This window comes from Sprattus sprattus, assembly GCF_963457725.1.
Source record: "Sprattus sprattus genome assembly, chromosome: 6".
Taxonomy (NCBI): Eukaryota; Metazoa; Chordata; class Actinopteri; order Clupeiformes; family Clupeidae; genus Sprattus; species Sprattus sprattus.
The window spans coordinates 12,196,016-12,218,556 of record NC_137925.1 but is presented as its reverse complement, the minus strand read 5'-3'; the positions used below and the strand labels follow the sequence as shown (position 1 = coordinate 12,218,556).

General features: G+C 47.3%; 1 protein-coding gene across 4 annotated transcripts in view; it reads right to left on the bottom strand.

Moving 5' to 3' along the window:
* The window catches only part of rhbdf1a (rhomboid 5 homolog 1a), a 37,902-nt gene extending 20,126 nt beyond the window's left edge, over positions 1 to 17,776 (bottom strand). For all 4 annotated transcript variants that reach the window (XM_080841227.1, XM_080841229.1, XM_080841228.1 and 1 more), the window contains exon 1: positions 17,543 to 17,776. The gene's annotated coding sequence lies outside the window, so the exon portion shown is untranslated. The remainder of the gene's footprint in view (positions 1 to 17,542) is intronic.
* Between the last annotated feature and the right edge of the window lie 4,765 nt (positions 17,777 to 22,541).

Sequence of the window (22,541 nt, the reverse complement as noted above, 5' to 3'; positions counted from 1 at the left end):
TACAACCGTACACATACACCCAACATTTCTGACCATGTAAACAAATAATACTGATTCACATCTGACCACACATGACCACACATGACTTGCTTGGTAACCTCTGGTCAAACGTGCTTGGTCATGTTTCTGAGGGTTGGTTGCGTATGAGCGCGCGCAGACTAAACAGGTGGCAGGTGAGGGGGGGCAGTTAAACAGTCGCCTGTTAGTCAGCTGGAAGGCGCCGCCGCCGCCGCGAGCAGGAGGAGGCTAGCCAGGCTAGTCAGGCCAGACCGAGAGCCACTCTGAAGGGGCCGGGACTGTTTCACTCCTCCATTGTGTTCTTTTCAACAGGCTCTCCTCCCCCCCCCTCTTGTGCTATCTCACACAACAGTCTTAATGGAAACTTCCTGCCTTCCATTTTCCACCATTTAAATATAGCATCTTTCAGATAACCACCCAATAAAAACAATTCTGAGCCCAGGGCCGGGATCTGATATGAAAACTTGGGATTAAGTTGCCTAAGCTTTTCGACAGGCTCAAAATGACAAATTCTAAACACTATGAAAACAACTGCAGTGCTATCTAGTAAAAGAAATCCTGGTATCCTGTCTTAATACTATGTTTCCAAGGATCCCGCATTTATTGGTGCAATCCGCCTTGTTTAGGTAATGGCATATTTATTTTTATGTGATATAAATGTACATATTTAATTCATTTCTTGTCTGGCCTTTTCCGAGACCCCCTCCCCCCAAAAAACTCCCCAGTAGTAGCTCACATCCGTCACCATGTCGACATTCTCGCGGAACATTCCAGAGAACTCAAGTCAGGTCAACGGACACAGCAGCACAGAGCATAACACTGTACTTAACCTGTGTGGACAGAGCCCTGATGCGACTCTACATGTCATCAGGGAACAGGAGAGGTTTAGACACTAGAGCTCGGGCCCTGGTGCCCTAGGGACGACTCTGCACCTTACTGGGGGTGACAGAGTTCCTGGGCTTACTGTGCAGCTCCTGCTGGAGGCAGTGCCGAGGAGCGTTAGCACACAGGGCCGAGGAGCAGTGCCGTGGAGCGTTAGCACACAGGGCCGAGGAGCGTTAGCACACAGGGCCGAGGAGCGTTAGCACACAGGGCCGAGGAGCGTTAGCACACAGGGCCGAGGAGCAGTGCCGTGGAGCGTTAGCACACAGGGCCGAGGAGCGTTAGCACACAGGGCCGAGGAGCGTTAGTGATGGATGACCTCATTAATTTTTGTTTAGGGAAGGCTGGACACTTCCTTCCTGAGAGAGGCACATCCTGCTCCCCGCAGTCTTTAGCAGTCTCTCTCTCTCTCTCTCTCTCTCTCTCTCTCTCTCTCTCTCCCTCTTTCTCCCCCTCTCTAGATTTTCCCTCTCTATCCTTCCTGCTTGTGTGCACAAAAACCGGTTGAAGAAGAGCAACAATGTAAAGGATATAGCACATCAAATAGGGCAGGCAGTGGATGTGACTGTGTCTGAACTCGTGATAGCATCTGCAAACACACGGCGAAATCAACACAAGGCATCACAAGAGACCAACGTTCCCATTTTTGTGTGTGTTCCTTTGGTTCTGCTAACTAGTATGAGAAGCCTGCAGAAGAAATGTAAAGGCAGCTCCTCACAGCATGGGGATTCCCCAGCCTTCCAACCAAGGGTTGCACGCCTGCGCATTACACTTCCCATGACCGCAGAGCACGTGCAAAACACCCCACCCCTACCCCCCGAGGCCTGCGTTTAAGCCAGACGCTCTCCGGTTCCACAGGGCCTCACCATCTCATCGACCCCACCAGGCCGGCGTTACGGCACAACTAGCAATAGTGCATTTGATCTGGCTATTGACCTGCATTACGCGCTGCAGAGCCACAGCAGAGGCGCAACACTGCTCCCTTCTCCCCCTGTCCCATTTCAGTCCGTCTGAATCCCATCGGTCTATATCTGTGCATTAAGCGAAGAATCTGGGCGTTTGATCTATTTATAACATTCCAGACCCAAGCGAGTCCAATTAAGAAGCTGACAGAAGTGGCATAGCTGCTCCTGCTTAGCGGAGACGCAGTGAGTGACTGCTGAGAGAGATTAGGCGTCTAAAAATAAACGCATCTTGAATGGGCTGATGGTGGCAGAGCCAGGTGACTAGACCCATTTTGGATGCTGGGATGCTGTGACATAATCGTCAGTGCAGCAACACCCTGAATAGCTTATTTTCTCTCTCTTTCTCTCTCTCTCCCTCTCCTTCTCTCTCTCCCTTCGTCACTCTCTCTCCTGCTCTCACTTCCTCTCCTTCTCTCTCCCGCTCTCTATCCCTCTCCTTCTCTCTCTCCCTCCCTGTCACTCTCTCTCCCTCGCTCTCTTCCTCTTTCTCTCTCCCTCTCCTTCTCTCTCTCTTTCCTTTACCTCGCCTTCTCTCTCTGCCTCCCTGTCACTCTCTCTCTCTCCCTCTCCTTCTCTCTCTCCCTCCACACAAACACTTTTGTCATGTTACTCCCCAGCTCCATGTCTTTTCTCCTTCACATGCCTCTCCTTCTGTCTCTCTCTCTGTTTCTTTCTTTGAAACACTGTCCATAAGATGAATAACAAAGCATCTTTATCTCTCTCTCACAAACAGAAACACACAAACACACACACACACACACACACACACACACACACACACACACACACACACACACACACACACACACATAGAAACACACACACACAGTTCAAAGAGCTTGAAAGTGGTTTTGAAGCAGCAAAGCCCTGCTCTTTGAATCGTCTGTGATGAGACTGGGTATCAGGCCTACAGGCAGTGCTCCTCCATCATGCATCATGTGAGCCAACCGACAACACTTGGCTTCCCGCGCTGCCTCTCCCCCAGGCACAGGGGACACGTCACGTCACAGCCCTGCAGTGCGCCCAGACACTGACACGTGACAGGCTGTCACCCCTACACCATGCAGCGTATGACATTCAAAAGCAAACACATAAACACGCACACACACACACATACACATACACACACATACACACTCACACACATACAGTAGACGCGCACACACACACACACACACACACACACACACACACACACACACACACACACACACAACAGGAATACCCACCACAGCTGACCCTGGTATCAAGTGTCACAGCTGTGCAGACTGGGACTGCAAGGGCTGGTGGTAGTGGTGTGGTGGGGAATTGAGGGGTGGGGGTGGGGGGGGGGAGAGAGGATCTCATACCGTGTTTGCTCACGCTCACAGCTCGCCTTACTGGCACAACCAGGTTTCCACAGCGCAAAGTAAACACTTCAAAGTGAGTGATTTCAGGCTACGGCCTGTGTGAAAAGAACTATTCAAGGTTGCCTGGTTAACTTCAGTCACGGCCTGCCAGGGCCACCAGTGCTATGGTCTGCTATATAGGATTTCCTTAAAGGAACATGGCGTGTGTATTTAGGTAGCTGCTGAACATCTGACATCTGTTGTGGCCGGTACTACAGTAATAAGCCTGCCTGATCCTGCAAAGCCTTGTCAGGCAAAATACATGCCACAATCTCTCCCATAGATTTTAGGGCTGGGCGATATGGAAAAAAACATATATCACGATATGGATTATTTTATATCACGATAGCGATATATATCACGATATGCCCTCTTGCTTTACTGGATAGGGGTGTACTTAAAAGTGTGATCCATCACGACCTGTACCACAATTACGCAGATTGTACTGAACGTTGCCATTGAATCTTTAAATAGTAAGATTAAAACAAAGTGCATGACATTTAGTCCAGTGCTTGTGACTTTTAGTGGTTCTTTAATGTAGGCCTACCTTCAGAAGATAAATCAACTTTAATTTAATTAAAAAACTTTCTTTTCAATGTTTGTTCATATGCTATAGCAATAATGATGAGAAAAACATTTTCTTATATGGCCACGTATAAAAATAAGAAAATTAAGAAGTTGGCCATTACACATACACCCCATTGACCGCTTCAACCCGTTGGTGCAACAGTGAAGATGGTCCTGTAAACAAACGCAAGTAAACGATGGAGCTGCGTTTTATCTGGATAAAAAGCATATTAGCGTTTACATTTCCCAACCAATTTCAATTTTATCTTCAAGGGTTTATGATCTACGTGGAGTACCAAAAAAAACCTCCATGCTACTTAGAATCTAGATAGTTAAGCTATAAACGCCAAAGACATACACATATGCTATGTCTATGATAATCGCTGCTAGATGCTCACTGTTCTTGTGCTCCCACAGCTCCTTCACTTTTGAAATACTGAAAAGAAATCTAAACTAACGAAATAGTGCATCTTAAACTACAACTATTTGACCATCATTGAGAAAAATGGAACAGAATCTGCTAATAAATGGCTACACTTGTATTATACTCGTATTATACGGCTCTCCAAAATGTTCAAAAAAGTTCCGTTGATTTGAATGGGCCACCCCAGCATTTGCACGTCTGTAATGTCTTGATTTTCACTGCTGCAATAAAGTAATGACGCTGTCATTAGCAATGGGTGTCGATGCCCAATTGTATAACAGCGGCTTTGGTAACAGTTACACCTTCCTGCAGCGCGTCCATTATTCATTTTTTTTTTAAACCAGAATTAAATTTCGCTGGCTCTCACCGTCAATCATGTCGCAAGCGTATGATGCAAAGCAGCGTAATGTAAAGCGGTGTCGTGTCGCAAAACCACGTTCTCTAAAATGTATCTTAATATTCTTTTTTTACAGTTGTATAAACTTAGAGTTTGCATAATAAGAAAAGCAAAATGTTATATTAGGATGTGAAATTATATTAAAATGTATATTAGCTGTAATAGTGAAAAAATAAGTTTATCACGATAGAAACGATAGAGGAGAAAGGTCACGATAGACACGTTTCTATCGTCCTCACGATATATATCGTCATATCGCCCAGCCCTAATAGATTTCATGAAATGTTTAACAGTCGAAGAACCCTGCCATCCCTACAAAGACCCCCCCCCATCACCACCCCCATCCCCACAACCACCACCTCCACCCCCACCACCACCTCCACCAGACCCTGCATCCAGGTGATCGTGGCGTTTTAACCGCGTGCCTAATGAGCTCGGGCTGTGTTTGATTTAATTACCCGAGGCCTGATTACTTTCAACACTCACCGTTCCAGCGTAACGAGCGAGCTGGGCGAGTAGCGAGGAGCCGACGCCAAAACAAGTGTCAATTGGAGGGTGGGGGGTTGGAGAGGGTGGGGGGGGGGTGGTGGTGGTGTTGGGGGGGGGGGGGGGGACGGTCGACCTGTCCGCTTCTCTCCCCCCTTTAGCGGCTGTCAGCAGGGGATTGTTCTGTGACCGGTGGTTGTTTATAACATGATGCAGCCATACAGCGCTCAACACTCAGCCCCAGAAATAGTCTCATATATATTTAACAGCCACACTGGGGCCTGCTGCTGCACGCATAATTGCCACTAAAGGAGGACCCAAACTCTGCAAACACACACACACACACACACACACACACACACACACACACACTAAAGGAGGACCCAAACTCTGTATAGTGCTGTTGGCACTTCCTCAAAACCCAAAGATGAACACTATAAAAACCAGTCTGAGGGCTGAGGTATATTTCATGGAGGGGGACTCTTAAATTATGGCCTCCGGATTCAGAGCTCCTTTCTAAAAACGAGTCGATGAACACGCCTCGAAGACACGCAAGTTTGTTTCATCTGTTTTACTTGTATTCCCGGCATGACGCCGAAGAAGAAGAAGAAGAAGAAGAAGAAGAAGAAGAAGAAGAAGAAGAAGAAGAAAAAGAACAGATTATTCATTTGTTAAATTATTCAGCAGTTTCACAAACATGAATAATTCAGCGTGTGTTTCCTTATGGAGGGGGACAGACACATACACAGAGAGACCAGCAGCCCTCTCAACCCCATGTACCCTACACCAGTCAGCCACAGTCACCCCCCCACCCCATACACAAACACACACACACTCACACACACACATAGACACACACACAGACACACACACAGACACTCTCAGTACTGGCACAGCGAACAAGCCTCTAGAGACCCTTTTTCCCCTTTCTGGACGGCGGGCATATTTCATGGTCCAGGCATGACTATCTAGTCTGAGCCAGTGCCAGTGTTTGTAGAACTAATTTAGAGTGTACACTTGAGAGGATTAAGATCACCTTACTGGGACGGGTATAATATAAATCAGCTAAAACAAATGAAATACTTAGACGAGCTGTAACTTAACTCCAGTTTTAAAACAGCCCTCGGTCATTAATCTCAACACTACTGGGGCACTGCATGAGACCATCACATCGCCATCCCTTGTCTGTTCAAAGCGATGTTTGGGTGGGTGAGAGATGAGAGAGGCAGCGCCTAGATACCTCTCACTTCTCTGCGCATGTCCAACACACATCTGCTATCTGTGGCGAGCGTTGGCTGTGCTGTGGTTCTCTTTTCCTACGGATAGCGGCTCCTATCTTCCACAGTAGCGCGCCCACACAGGAAGGCCCCGGCCCCTGAGTAGGAGTGGGGTGAGTGGGGTGGGGGGGGTCACTGAACCACCCAGGCCGCTTTCATCCCAGCTGTGGCCCAGATAACGAGACCGAAAGCCTGGCAAGAGACACAGGGCGCAGCGCCTGGGAAGCTCAGGACACCACATGGACACACACACACACACACTCACACACACACCACGTGCCTTTATCTCAGGAGGAGCAAACACACTAGGTGCGTGTCACCAAGCAGACACACTCATCCTGCAAGAATGAGGGAAGGAGATGAGGACAGATTGATGATGATTAACCAATGTGTCCGAGGGTGGCTATCAAAGTTAATGGCAGTAGGATTGGTTCTCTATGTATAACAGCTAGGCTCATTGTCTTATTTTTTTTCAGACAAATTCTCTCTAAGAGATTATACACAGAACTGTGGGTCAAGTCTACTGGCCAAAAGTTACATTCAGTACATGTTCCGTTAGCAAAATCAATAACATCAGCACTAATGTTGTGACAGGAAGCTGAGAAAGCATTTGACCTTCTGACCTTTCACAGCTTGTCATACAGTCTGCGTGACATGGCATGTCCCATGGGATGGGCTACTCCACACACAACATACACACACACACTCACACACACACACACACACACACACACACACAGACACACACAAACATACACGCTCACACATACACACACAGGCACACACACACACACATACATCAGCACACTTAAATATGCACACACACACAAACACACACACAGACACACACAAACATACACACTCACACATACATCAGCACACTTACATATGCACACACACACGCATACATAAGCACACTTACATGTACATATGCACACACACACACATACATAAGCACACTTACATGTACATAATGCACACTCACACATACATAAGAATACTTACATATTCACACACACACACTCACACATACACACTCACAAATACACACTCACAAAAACACACTCAAACATACACACACACACATAGTACATTAGCACACTTGCACACAGACTCACACACACAGATACACACACACACACACTACATATGCACACACACACACAAACATACACACTCACAGGCACACATACACACACACTTACATATGCACACAACTTGCACTAGGAAGAGCACACCATTTGTGTGCAGAAAAAGAGAAACATTGTGTGTAACAGAGCTCCCCGATGCAGACAAGCGCCTGTTTGTCTGTGGGAAGGCCTGTTTAAGTGAGTAAAGGGGAAAACACTCAACAGCCACGGGAGCCTAGCGTAGCGTAGCATGCCCAAACAACATGTGATTCCCATCCAAGTGCTCTCCAGCATAATGTCTGCCTGGAGGAGCTCCACAAAAAGCCTCATTGTCCCTTCGGCCTGGGTGTGATGAGCATGGGTCTACTCAGGAGGTCAGCAAGCCCTGGTATAGGGGGGTGGGGTTGGGGTGCGGGTGGGGGGGCCGGGGGTTTGGCGTCAAGTGGTTCACTCCAGTACTTGGAAGTCAGTAATTTATTGGTTGGAAGGTGACATATGTGGAAGCGCTAACAATGGTAAACGTGAGGTCACCACCATAGAGTTTGCGCCCACCCAGTGATAACGGGCTATGAACACACTGACCCGATAACAGTAACAGTGTCCTGGTGGGAGCCCATCAAAACAAGCAAAAAATAGACTACCCCACCACGAAGACACCACATTTTCCATGACATCACTTCCTCTGGGGGAGGCAAGCGGGGCAGGGGGTCACTCTTTTGGGACTATTTTGGCACGGGCGGAAGGATAGGGACAGCGGAGACAGGAAGCACACTCGTGTCTGTGAGGCTTCTCCGTTTCCGGAGCGTCTGAGGAAACAACAAATGTGACTCCTCACTCCACTCCACTCCCCTCCCCCTGACCGGTGGCATCCCTTTAACTTTCCTGCTGCAAATGCCACAAAGCCACAAAGCTACAATGCTATTTAAATGAGCCAGGTTTGCGTGTATTTAAGAGTGTATTTAAGTGTGTATTTTAGTGTGTATTAAGTGTGTATAAGTGTGTATTACAAATGTGTGTATTAAGTGTGTTTAAGTGTGTATAAGTGTGTATTAAGTTAGTATTAAATGTGTGTATTTAAGTTTAAGTTATGTTCAATCCCAACTGGATATGCTTTTTAAACAACTCTTAAAAGTAGAGTTGACACTAAGGGTAGTCCCCTGAGTTTGAATGCTGACAGAGAGAAGAGGCCGCACACTACTTTGTGTTTAACAGAGAACTTTCACACCTCTGTATTCTGCACATCTTCCACGGATGTTTGCATGGCGAGCGGGTCCGAAGAGAGAACAGAGAACAGACCGCATATCACATCTACACTATCCTGTCAAAACGAAACTGGCGAGATCCATTCAGGTGAGGGGCGGAGGATTTCACTGTCAGAAGGATCCATTCAGATACACAGGAGAGGGGCGGAGGATTTCACTGTCAGAAGGGAAGCGCCAGGATTACTGTACAGGCTGACGCATGGCAACGGACGGTTGGGGGTTGGGACAGAGACTACAGCTTCAAAGGGAAACACACTACAACTCACACCCTTCTGAAGACCAAAACAAGGAACACCCTCCTGCCAGCTACAGAGAAACCATGAACCATTTGGCTGCATTTCGACTAAATTAAATCCCACACCATTTCCTGTTTTGGGCAAAACACATAATTACCACAAGGTCTAGCATGCGATCTTCTGAGTCATGTTGACTTTCCTACACCGTTATTACAAAAGTGTCTGTCAAGCCCGTAATTAACAACAGCCTTAACTGAAATGATCTAGCCAGGCAGTCTTGCCCTTGTTTTTACTCTTTAAGCCGTCATCATTCATTAAGAATTCGAGAATTAACTGTGAGTACACAAGGTATGAGGGAAGCAGGTGTGTCTAATTACACGCTTACGGGATAATTGCAAATAAGCAGATGAAAAAAAAATCAATCTACAGAAAGAAAAGCATGTTAAGCCAGCAGCACCTGCTCTCTCTTTTTCTCTCTCTCTCTCCCCCTCTTTCTCTCCCTCTCTCTCTTTCTCTCTCTCTCTCTCTCTCTCTCTGTCTACATTCTCAAGGGTTCTGTCCCTCAATGTGATGGCTCTCTCCCTAGGATACTCACAGAGGGAGAGGAGGAAAGGAGGAAGAGAAACCACGGCTGCCACGGCCACTGCTGACTCTGCTGTTGGAGGCGGTCGGGGCTGCTTGGCTCCATGTCACTGCAGCATGATAGCAGCAAGAGCCACGGACACACACACACTTACACTTATACACACACACACATACTTTTTCTCTCTCACACACACACACACAATCACAATCACAATCAGAATCACACTCACTCTCACACACACACACACACACACACACTCACACTCAGACACACACTCACACTCAGACACACACACACACACAAAGCGCAACAACCTCCAGCAGCGAGAGGCAGCTTCCTTTAACTTCATCCTGTTCCTGCACACCCCCACCGCCCAACACCAACACCACCACCACCACAACCACAGCCTACAAGCCTGGGCCTTATGGTGGGGTGAGCACGATGTGGTCGGGCGCCTCTCTTTCATGTGCACTAGCTTTGAAAAATGTGCAGGATCAGATAAGTGCAACAAGACAACAGGTGGGAGGACTGGTCATTAAAGTGTAACTTAAAGCGCCACTCTAATGCTATCCCATGGGCAGGACGCTATGAGGGCTGCTTTTAGCACCAGCGCTAAGACCGCTGGCACAGTAGCACAGGTGCTCACCTTGTGGTTTGAATGCAGTCTGAGTCTCACAACCCCTTTATCTTTGGTTGACATTCTCTCTTTCCCGCTCATTCTCTCTCTCTCACACACACACACACACACACACACACACACACACACACACACACACACACACACATGCACACACTCACTCACACAATTCCGGCAGATTATATCTCAGTTATCTTTTCTGAAATATAACATATCTGACTGCCACTGATAGAATCTTTAAGTTTCCAACCCATATAGGGTCAAAAAAGATATATTTGCCTGCACCCTAGCAGGCTTTTTGTCAGCAAAAGCAGATTGATGCAAATAACATCAAGGAAGCACGGAGCAGGTCTGCTGTAAAATGGCACTTTTAAACATCACTTGAATTCTCATATCTGGGCTGCTAAGGCACTGCAAGCCGCCTCTCCACATTTCCATTAAAGGATTTACAGTCTATTGATCTTCCCAGAGCCCCAGTGTGTAATGTGCTCCAGCCTCTGTGTTACAGGCTTGGCGCTGAGTGCTTCACAGGAGCATTTCATTATCCTCGTTAGAGATTTCACGAGAGACACACAAACCTAGTAAAGTTCACCTCTGCTTAAACTACGAGAGTCCATGGAGGTGTATGGCTGCCTGGACAGGCTTTGAAACCTTGAAACCACCAAAAATCCGGTCATCAGAGGAAGAGTAGCGTTTTAAGGCAAACTTTATGTCACCTGCAGTCAAATCTGAAGTCAACGTGAAGCCTTGTTTTTCTTTCTATTAAAGGTCACGAAGAGGAAGTAAAAGCTACCACCCACTGGAGAGATGGAAAGAGAGAGAGAGAGAGAGGGGGGGAGAGGAAGAGAGAGAGAGAGAGAGAGAGAGAGAGAGAGTGGGAGAGGAAGAGGAAGAGAGAGAGAGAGAGAGAGAGAGTGGGAGAGGGAGAGGAAGAGAGAGAGAGAGAGAGAGAGAGAGAGAGATAGGGAGAGATAGGGAGAGGAAGAGAGAGAGAGAGAGTGGGAGTAACGATGAGGAAACTCACAAACACAGTCACAGGAAGAGTGGGGCAGGCTGAGGCAGACCCCAGGGGAAGAGGAGCAGGCTGGAGGTGGGGGGGCGGGGGGGGGGGTCTCACTGCAGCACTCCACACGTCCCACGTCCCTCTACAGAAGAAATACACAGACTCGACTGCGGAAATGAGCTCAGCCTGTTCCCCTCGAGTCGTGCACACCACCCACAGCAGGGCGATACGAGGCTAAGGAGGGACAGAGATAGAGAGGGACCTTACCGCCACCATCACCACCGCCCGCCACCACCACCACCACTTCCCCTATCATCAACCACTCCATTGCACAAGCCCAGAAATGAAAGCGCTCGCATCAGCTTTCTCTGCGAGAGCGAACGCACACAGGATCAGGGCGCAGTGAGCAGCTGGGAGGCACGAGTCTGCATCTGTAAACCTCTGGTGCATAAAAGCCCATGCAAATCCAGGCTACGTCCACTACACAGACAACCAATCGGACAGCTTCCATTAATTGACATTTTTCTTTCGCATCTCTCTCTCTCTGTGCTCTGTCCGTCCAGACACAGCTATGTTTTGGGGCATGACTGTTTGACGGCAGGCAACCCCAGCAGCCAGCACCCCCCTCCTCCCACCACCTGCCCCACCCCTCGTGCCTCCCAGCTGCTCAAGGCAAGAGCCTGGCCTGCCATCCACCTGATACAGTACGTACCCAACTTTACATCATTCCCCCTGGCGCAGCATAAAGCCAAGCCATGAGTAATGACACATGGAAAGGGAAAGTTGGCAACGATGCCCCCAGTGAGGCAACTATGGGCATGGGCTGCAGGGCACCCTTGCCAAGCACTGGGCAGAGTACCATACACACACACACACACACACACACACACACATACCCAAATGCTACACTGGACACAAGTTGAAGATTGAGCCACAAGTTTGTTTGGAGTGTTTCACTTTTTTTTCTTTATCGAAAAATATAGTTTGTGCTCCGATAATTCATTAATATTCATTAATTCATTCATATCACACATTCATCAAATACTTGTAGCTTAACCTTTACAATTAATAATAATAACCAGGACTTTGATGATGGCGCTACATAAAAGATGGATGTAGAGAGAACCAGGATCGTTGCCTGATGAGAACAAACAGATACAGTATATATTAACTACTTACTAACCGAGAGTGAGGTCATGCAGGGAAATATCAGACGGCAAAGCCGAATAATATTATATGAATATTTGCATCTGAATTGTTAAAATATCTGCCATCTACCTTCGTGTAAATGTCTTATTTGAACAATGGAATGGTATGTTTCTCTGTACAAACCCAGGGTGAACCTTCTGTGTAAATTGAGTAACATTCTCATCACACTGACCTGGCAAGAATCTTGTTGACAGTTATTATTAGTCATCCACGGACCCACCTACTCTCATGAGGTCAGGGAGGGCCAAGTCGCAGACAGGCCCAAATCACGCCCTCACATTGGGCAACGTTCCTCCGAAAGACTGCAAGGGTGGAGAAGACCGAGATACACTCAAACTAAGGATGCACCGATACCATTTTTTCCAGACTGAGTGCGATTGCTGATATTTGTGTACTTGCCGATACCGAGTACTATACCAAGTAACTAAATAATTTGCCCATGCCTGTGTTCAATTTCAATTTCTCCTAGCTAACTGTTTATGGTAGGCAGGTCTGATAGGGCAGGAAAACATGACAGAACACCTGACGGCAGCCTTAAGTTTAACGTAATGTTACTATGAAGTGGTACCGGTGCGTGGTATCGAAGAACTTTTAAGAGTAAGAGTATATGAGCACAAGATCGGCACGATGCCTGATACTGGTACAGGTAGCGATGCTTCCATGACTCAAACGGCCTACAACTGCCGTGGAGTAAATGCAGAGAAAAAAAAACACTGCCCACTGCACCTCCTTGTTTGTTCTGCCCACTGCCCACTGCACCCCAGTGTTGGTTCTGCCCACTGCCCACCTCCGTGTTTGTTCTGCCAAAGACAGGGGTGATGACGGCCAGATGCCATATTTAGAATCGCGCATACATCCCTACAGCAGTGGACAGAGGACACTTCGCAGGCGGAGATTTTGTGTGGCCGTGTGGTAATGATTAAACCTAAGCTCTGGGAGCGCAGCACAGACTAATTCAGCTGAAGCTTTTAATGCACGGCGAGGCCTGAGGTGGACTGTACTTTTGAGGCATGGCAGAGTAATGACTTCAGCTGCTGCATTTGCAACTTTCATTATCTCTGCGAATATAAGCCTTGGTCTTTTCACTGACCTAGTTTGAGGCTATTGGGGATACAGCCAGTGCTAATCAAATGAATGCGTAATTGTGGGAGAGTACTGCCGTGAGAACAGATCGAATAAGAACATACTATATGTTTGAAAGTCAAACTTCCATCATATATCTAACACACTGGATATATGGCAGTGGACACAAATTATCTAACACCAGAGTCATCTTTGAATGACAGGAGTCAGCTAGTTTCTGAGGTATTGTATGAACGGCTGTGTGAGCGCTAGAATAAAACATCTGTGGTCACAGACGCAGCTATGTTTAGACAGAGAGAAAAAGAACAGACCCCCACTGCTACAAGACTGTAATTGAAAGGCAGAACCTAATAGCACGTCAGCAGCGCTCACAGTCACTGAGCTGAGGTCAAAGTACAACCAGCCTACCTCAGTGACACCCGCAACATTCCTACGCCCTTGATGGTTACCCCCCCCCCCCCCCCCCCCCCCACACACACACACACACTCCAAATGATCCCATAATCCCATCAACAACACTGATTTACTGGCCTCCATCAATTCATTCATTTCGTTTTTCACACCCAAACTAATCAGCCACGCTCTCTCATTCCTGCCTGTCTGAGGGCTGTCTGAGCTGCCGTGTGTCTGAGGCAAACCTCCCTGACTGAGGGGGAGGGAGGGAGGGGGGGGGGGGGGGAGTCCACTGCCTCCCCGCGTGCTCGGAGGACCTGAAATAGACCTGCAGCGTGTTACATCACATCTGCGCTCCTCGCGCCGGCCGTCCCATCAGGCTCTGCGGCATGCCACCTCCAGGAGGCGCAGGAGGAGGTGGGGCTGGACTGAGCTGAGCTGGGCTGGGCTGAGCTGAGCTGAGCTGAGCTGGGCTGAGCTGGGCTGGGCTGGTCTGGGTTGAGCTGCTAGATCTGACCCCACATATCCCTGCATCTGTGCTATGACAGGAATTTTATGTGAAACAACCAGTTTCATTTTTCAATTTTTTTTAGCACAACAATGTCAGACAGCGCTCATGAATGTGACCCTGGTCTGGAAAGCATTTACAGTGGCTGTTAAAGCAGAGTGTCACTGTGTTAAAATTCTGCTGACTTGAATACGAGGTGGGGTGTGGGGTGTGTGTGTGTGTGTGTGTGTGTGTGTGTGTGTGTGTGTGTGTGTGTGTGTGTGTGTGTGTGTGTGTGTGTGTGTGTGTGTGTGTGTGTGTGTGTGTGTGTGTGTTTGTGTATGTGTGTGTGTGTGTGTGTTTGTGTATGTGTGTGTGTGTGAATTGAGCGCGGGGGTGTATTCCGCACATATTAACACTGACAGAGTTTGGCATAAAAAAATCATTTTTTGGCATAAAAAATCTTTCAGGTACCACTATGAGGTCTGGGGAGAGACGAAAACAACAGACGAAAGGTGAACATGGCCGTCACCCCCCCCCCCCCCCCCCCCCACACACACACACACACACACACAGTTCGGCCAGGGAGGATCTGCTTTAGTCATCAGCCTTCTCATTGCCCTGGGGGAGGCAACATTAGAAGCACTGTCTATTTGTCAGCAATTGAGGGAATGGTCGACTCTCAACACACAACGCAGTGTCTCTGCTCTGGAAGAACTATGTCCCTGTTTCCAAAAGCGGTCATACAGGTTGGTTAGCATACTGAAAGGAAGGAGGAAAAAGCTTGAGCCCCACTCTCCATTCATGCTAGCCGGTTGGCCTTTTGTAATCAATGAGATCAGGGAGAGAGATATGCACTGTATTATGGATGTTGTTGAAAGCTTGCTGGCTGCTTCCTCTGCATGTACCATTAGTATCATAGCACAGAACCTATTACTATTCACAAGAGCCAATGACCAAGCAGCCAATGATCTTCTTAAAACAATACAGCGCATAAGCATATGGAGCTTTCTCGTCTTTCCTCACACTGTTGTCTCGCGAGTCTACGCCTTTCCTAGGCAAACTTGAGTGGCTCATTTTGAGGTGTATGTGCTCGGCACACATGGAAGTTTTTAAAGACCTCACCCATTTAGCACACTATCAGGGAGGCCGGGGGAAGCTCTGCCCAGAATGTCTTTTATAGAAACCACAAGCTAAGGCGAGCGCACTGAGATTTCATCACCGCTGATTCCAGGAACCGTTGCTTGTTTCTTTTTTTTTTTTTTTCTTTTCTCCACTTCCTCACAGAGGATGCATCATCGTGGCACTGAAAGAGAATGGGAGGCTCAATAAAAAGTTGAGCATTCCAGGCTTCAGTGCCGAGATGTCGTATGAGTCAGAACCCAGTGGCCTTTGTCCCCCGCTCTCAGTAACGCTCTCAGAACGGCTCATGTGTGTCTCCTTCCTTCCTCATGCTCTTCCTTCTTCTCTCCCCAGGATGGGCTAACCGTGCTCGTTTCAAAAGGAGCAATAGGTGCTATGGTGCGCCTAGTAGAACACTTACATGGATAGGCTGGCCAGACTGACCGACAGACAGACAGACAGACAGACAGACAGACAGTGTGACAGTCGGACAGACAGACAGACATATACAGCAGCATGACTCATGCAGGCATGGCTAGAGAGAGCTCACCCTCAATCAGCTCCTGCAGCACACACATACCAGCCAACAGTGGCCTGGAAAAGTCCACCTGCTGCCTTCAACACCCGCTCTGGATCTCACTACATTTTGCCAAACATTTTGTCTTCCCCTACCTTTCTCTGTCTCACTCTCTTTCTCTCTCGTTCTCGCCCTCCCTTGTGGACCACAGGAGTCTGCGTCCAGCTGGCAGAGGTGTGGTGTGTGTGTGAGTGTGTGTGTTACGACTATGGTGTCTGTGTGACACCACTCGTCATACCTCCAGTTTTATCTGTGCCCTTACATCAGCGTCCCAACCGACCTGCCTCCATGAGATAATATTTCGGAAGCACGAGGGGGCTGGCAATAAAGCTGTGCGCCAAAGCAGGGCCTGAAACCTAAACAGCCTCATAAATTAACACGCAGAACTGTTAAGTAAATTAATTTGCATTTGTGCTTCATGATCTCAGGTATCTAAAGTGGCAACTCAAGCTAGAAGCTAGCAGCCTGACATGGGGGGCTACATCATGAAAGATATTTTCAAGTTCAGACAAGTCAAGTGCACTGGGCATTCTCAAGTACATGCCAAAACTCCAACTTACTTGCGTTCAACAAACAACAACTAGCCTTCTGCACAAATAATACAACGTATTAAAGAATATCGGTGGGGCATGGACGATAAAATAACACCAGTCTGCTGGTACAGACTAAAAGGGGTACAGTAGAAAAGGGGTCACTAGACCAGTAATGTTACGGATGATGAAGGGATGATGCGCATAGCTGAGATGGAGGCGAGGTATGCCAATTATTCATCGCTGACATGTACACTACACTAGGTAGGTAGGCAGTGCACTGTGTGTATGATGACGAATCACGCCACCTCAAACTTGCAACGACTTCTGTGCGTAAAAATCGCAGACAGATTCAAATTCGCACTGAAATGGACACCTCGCTCGTTCCGCAGGCTAGAAGGCAATATCGCACATTGGGTTGGCTCCAGCACATACTCGCGTATTCTTCCGATCATGTGATTTCTGCGTCTCAAGCGGTTCATAGAATTTAAAGATAACAAGTAAGATTGGCCTACACTATACATGTCTTGGTGAATGGTTTAATACACATGTTAACAGACAGACTTGTATAATTCGTTTTAAAACCAACGGGTTTACCTCTGAAGGACAGTGGTGTTTTTCTGCTCAATTTAAAACAAATTTACCCACAAGCTACAAAATAACTCTTGTCTAGGCTGGGCTAGTTATACAAAAATTTCGTGTAACTAATCCCTGTTTACTATTACGTGTCAGGTATATTGAATTAAATAGCTAAGTCAAATCGATAGCCTTCTTCATTCCGAATGTAACGCTTACATTCGCACGCGCCAGTCATGTTTATAGTAGCGTACTGCTTTTTGCACTTCGATTACCATCTGAAAAAGGCAATAGAATAGACACTTACCCTTAAGGTCTTCTGGAATCGACGATAGTGTCTGTATGTGCTCTGTGAAGCCTGATTTTAGAGATCCAAAGAATGAATTATGCAATGTCACTTCATTATGTGTAGGAAAAACAAATCAAATTTGTCCCGACCAGCAAACGTAACCTGACGGATCCTAAACTACGTTCTCTAAAGGGGGTCCAAATCTTTAGACATTCCCGAAATGTACTTGTGGGACCCTACTTTCCCACGCAGTGTCCGGTACATTCCCACACACGAAAGATCAGGCAGGGTAAGTTTGCGTCTGCCGGTAATTCAGTTTCGCTATAGCCGACTGTGCGCCCCGCCCATGGCCACGGAGAATGGCTATTTCGAAGGACAAGCCTGTCAAATGCAAACGCCAATCGGTGCAGACCATGGAGGTGGTCCATAGCTTAACACACCCATGAGTACGGGCGTGACTAAGCAAGAAAACCTTGTTCTTCTGTGCTCGGGACATGGAAGCCTGTGGGTTAACCAGTCTTTACGATTCACCAGCTGTATTACACTGAAACCTATGATGTTGGGAGTACGGTTAGTGAAGCCTGTCTCTGCGTAAACAAGCCGTAGCCTAGTTATCTGGCAAACCTAGCTAAGTTTAATTTCCCGCTGTAGTGTCGATTTCAAACGACGATTTAAAATGTCACCAAGGAACACAAAATAAAACAAATGTTTAGAAAAACGTACATCAAAAATATATCTTAACTTCCTAACAGGTATTTATAATGTAACATACAATACATACATACATACATACATAGGTTAATGTCAGATTACACATTTCTAGATGTTCATTTAATACAGTATACAGTATATATATATATATTATATCTGTATTATATGTTTAGTATATTGTATTGGATATTTATTTTGTATATTTAGTAAAGTCTGCATATTTAGAATGTTTAAGTTTTCTACAATAGTGTAGGTTTTGTATGTGTGAATCACGTCCAGAGTATTTATGATATGTTATGTATGGTTTTTGTGCGGTGTCGTCATAAGAGCTTCAGTGCCCATTTTTACTCTTTGTTGTTCTGTACATCTGACAATAAAAGACTTGACTTGACTTGACTCAATTGATCATTTGCATACTGTAGTGGCCTGAGGCTTTGGCTTTAGAAAGAGGTTGGCAAATATTTAATCAACATTTGGAACAAGACACACACAGACAGCCACCACATTTGTTCAGATCAAATTAAATCAAGAAAACATATTAACATAACATGAAACAGCATGAAATTGAGGCTGCAAAGAGAAACAGAACTAACTTTGGGGATATGTCTGCACTTACGTCAAGCCAAACCTGAGATTTCGAAGTTTTCACAGTTAAAGGAACTAGGAGAGTAAAATGAAGGGCACAACTAATTATCTTTGGGCAGCAGGTTAGCTCACCAGTGAATAGCTAATACCCAAGACAAAACAATCTAATTGACACAAGTGACATTTAGCTTTTTCTCTCCACAGATTTCATTGAAATTCTCTCCATATTTCCCCCCAGGGACTTTCCAGGGTTGCTCTCATGGCTGCGTGCTCATCAATCCTAATCACGACAGCTCACTCCAGACACGGCTCTCACTCCTCCAGCATACAATTGGAAAGGGCAGCTACCATCACTAAAACTCTCAGCACCTCATCCATCACTCAGCCCATGCCACTCATATTTCGTTACAGGGTTACTGTGGTCCTAGTCTAACTTAACAATTACAATGTTCAATTCTAGCCATGCCAGGATGGTGATTAACCCCCACTGAAACTTGGACCTCTGCAGGCTAAGGTTCACAGGCTGAGGCTTTAGCTGAAAATGTACAGTAAGTGGTTCTGACTCCCTTTTCCACAGTTCAAGCCTCCTGACGTATATTGCACTATATTATTGGTAACTTCAAAATATTAGTCTTCTGTGTTATTCTGTGATTGACGTCACCTCAACTCACACAACTCAATTTTACAAAACTGTGGGTGGGTGTGATGTTTCTGTTCCTTTTTCAGCTTACCAAGAGCAGTAGTGAAACTATGATGTAAAGGCAGATGATGTGAACCTTGGAGGGAGAACTCTGCCGGGTACTTGAAAGGGGCTCGGCCATGCCATCATGTTCTTGGTGAAAGTTCATATGCGCAGAGGGAGCTGAGGGAGGAGGAAGGGACCTGCCTGCTGAAAGGAAGGAGGTGCAGGAGGTAGGTTCAGGAGGTGATGACTACTGTCTGCAGACTTCTCTGAATAAGATTCTTGAAAAACAGAGGGCCCAGGGCCGGGGCGCTGCAGAAGTCATCCGTGGGGGGGAGGGGCACTCTCCAGTGACAGCTCCTCTTTCAGAGCAATGTGTCAACACTGCACCGCATCAGGAGCCAGGACGTCTCTCTGGGCCACTCAGAGAGAAAGAGAAAGGGAGAGAGAGAGGGAGAGGGAGAGATAGATGGAGAGAGACAGAGAACTCTGTTTTCACATTAATTCAAGTCGCACCATTCTGATAAAGCACAGGAGGGTTCCTCATGCCCTGATTCTTGCCTACGGCCAGCGTTTGACAAAAGAGAGACAGGTTGAACGTTGGACAAGATCAAGCTCTGGCCTTTAAGGATGTGATTGAAGTTCCATGGTGAGGGGGAGAGCGTGCAGCGTACCCCTCACAGAGGCCGTTTCTGAACAGGAGGGCGAGCAGGCGGGTGGGCAAACATCAGGTTGCCTAGCAGCCCCTCCTCTGCACTGACTCACTCTTCCCAGACATTCCCGGCGTCAGGAGTGTGCCCGCCCGAACAGAGACACTGTTTCACCCGTCAGCCCGGTGTCCAGAGTTTCCAGCTATAAACGCGTTAAAAACACACCATGCCACATGAAACATGAACCGCCACGCTTGCGGCTGCCAAAAATCTAAGGGAATCCAAACGACTCCCCTCTTTTTTCAGAGGACGCATTAGCGCACAGCACACATGGTCCAAAAGTGTGCAACGAGACGTGAGAGGTCTGCTGGGAGCCGCTGATTAATATACCATGGGCCGGCAGTAATTAACGTGCTCTGCCCTGGGTCCCCATGGGCCTTGGAGGGATGGGGGGGAGTCAGGGAGGTGGGGGGGTAGAGGGAGGTGGGTTAAGAGGGTTAAGACTGTTGGATCTGCAGCAGCCAAACCTGGGAGAGCACTCAAGCTCCCCTGAAACGCCATCAGTCAGTGCCAGATAGGAGCACTGCACACGAGAGCCGTGTGCTAACCCAGGCGCAGAAGCAACTGGCCCATAAAGTGTTTCCTCACCAGCCAGCCAACCGACCGACCAGAAAAAGCAGGGAGCAGCTCTCTCCTTTTCCCTAAGCCAGCGTTTAGGCTTGTCATCTGCCCAGAACAGTTCCCACTCAAGAAGGAGTGTTGAGCCTACGCAAGCCACTGCTTTGTTAGCGTGAGTGGCAGTTTGATGTTTTTTTTTCACCAAACAAGAATTGTGCCACGGCACGGGACTGACGCACCATCAGAGGCTGAACTAACTTACCAAATGTAATTTACATCTGAGCCCCCTGCTCTGAAACAGCAGCCCTCTTAAACAAATAAACAGAGGAAGGGAGATGGTGGTGGGGGGAGGGGGTAGGGGGGGCCCATTGTGCCGTGACACACACCGAGGCACTGCACCCCACATTGAATCTTAATCGTGCATTGAAATCAATAAATGGACACGGTGGCCTGCAAGAAGTGCTAAGCAGGGACAAAAACTCAACATCTTGCTTGCAGTTCCTTTTGCAACTCACTGAATCAGCCATGGGCCATAAATAATTCAGAGCCAAGAGTCAGCTTCATACTGTACAGCGGGGCTCAGAGGTCAGGAGTGGAATCTGCTGACATGTTCTGATATCACAGTGCATGCGGGAGCACACACACACACACACACACACACACACACACACACACACACACACACACACACACACACACACACACACACACACACACACAACACACACACACACACACACACACACACACACACACACACACACACACACACACACACACAGCCAATGGAGACCCAGAAGCCGCCAGTGAGTCCCACTGTGTCATCAGAGTATTGTGTATAAACTATTGTTCCTGTCACATTCATTAGAACTAAGTGATGTTGTTGGACTGTGGCCAGCAGTTGCAGGCATTGCTCAGTGGCTGTCTTGAGGTCAAGAGCCACCACTCCCATCGCCTCAGTAAGATGAAGCAATTCATGTTATTAAACTCATTATATTATATAGAGTCTGGAAGTAACTTGACCTTCCTAAATGTCCATCTGTCTAGTGCACGCACGAAAAGTGAAGAAAGTTATAACAATGGCTCAAGTTCATGAAACTTTAATTAACACTGATATCCAATATAATGTAATCAACTTAATTAAATGCAGCTGGACTGCATGTTCTGAGCGAAACACTGAGGGCATTAAAGATTTAAGGAGGAAACTGTGGCCTCAGAAGGCGGCAACATCAACCTAAGCAGCCTAGGGCTGCTATGGGAAGACAAACACAGGGTTAAAGATTAAGCACTATAGAGGGTGTGCTGAGTGTACCTCTCCCCTCACTCAGATAAGGCAGCAGGCAGCAGGCGACAGGCTCCCCCCCCCCCACAAGCCCAGCGCCTGCTGCTGTCTGCTATTAGGTTTGCAGGTGTGACATTAGGCCAGGGGGCCGTTATCGGAGAACAGCCAGGGACTGTGCGGCCGGAGGGGGGTTGAGGGTGGCGGTTCCTGCACACAATGCTCTGCCACAGACTATAAGTCGCAGTCTCTCTCTGCAGCCTATTTGACTAACAAATGCATCCTCTTTGGAGGCACTGCACAAAATGACATTTAAATGCGTCAGGGGGAATGCGCCAGCTCGGTGAGAACTAAAGCATATGTCTCCAATTTCCGCCACATTCAAGACATTGTTTTCTTTCAACCTTGGGTTTGATATCGACCAACAATCCAAACATACCAGGCTACATTCCTGTGTGTGCTATTTAACAGGTCTTGAGTGCATTTTTCAGT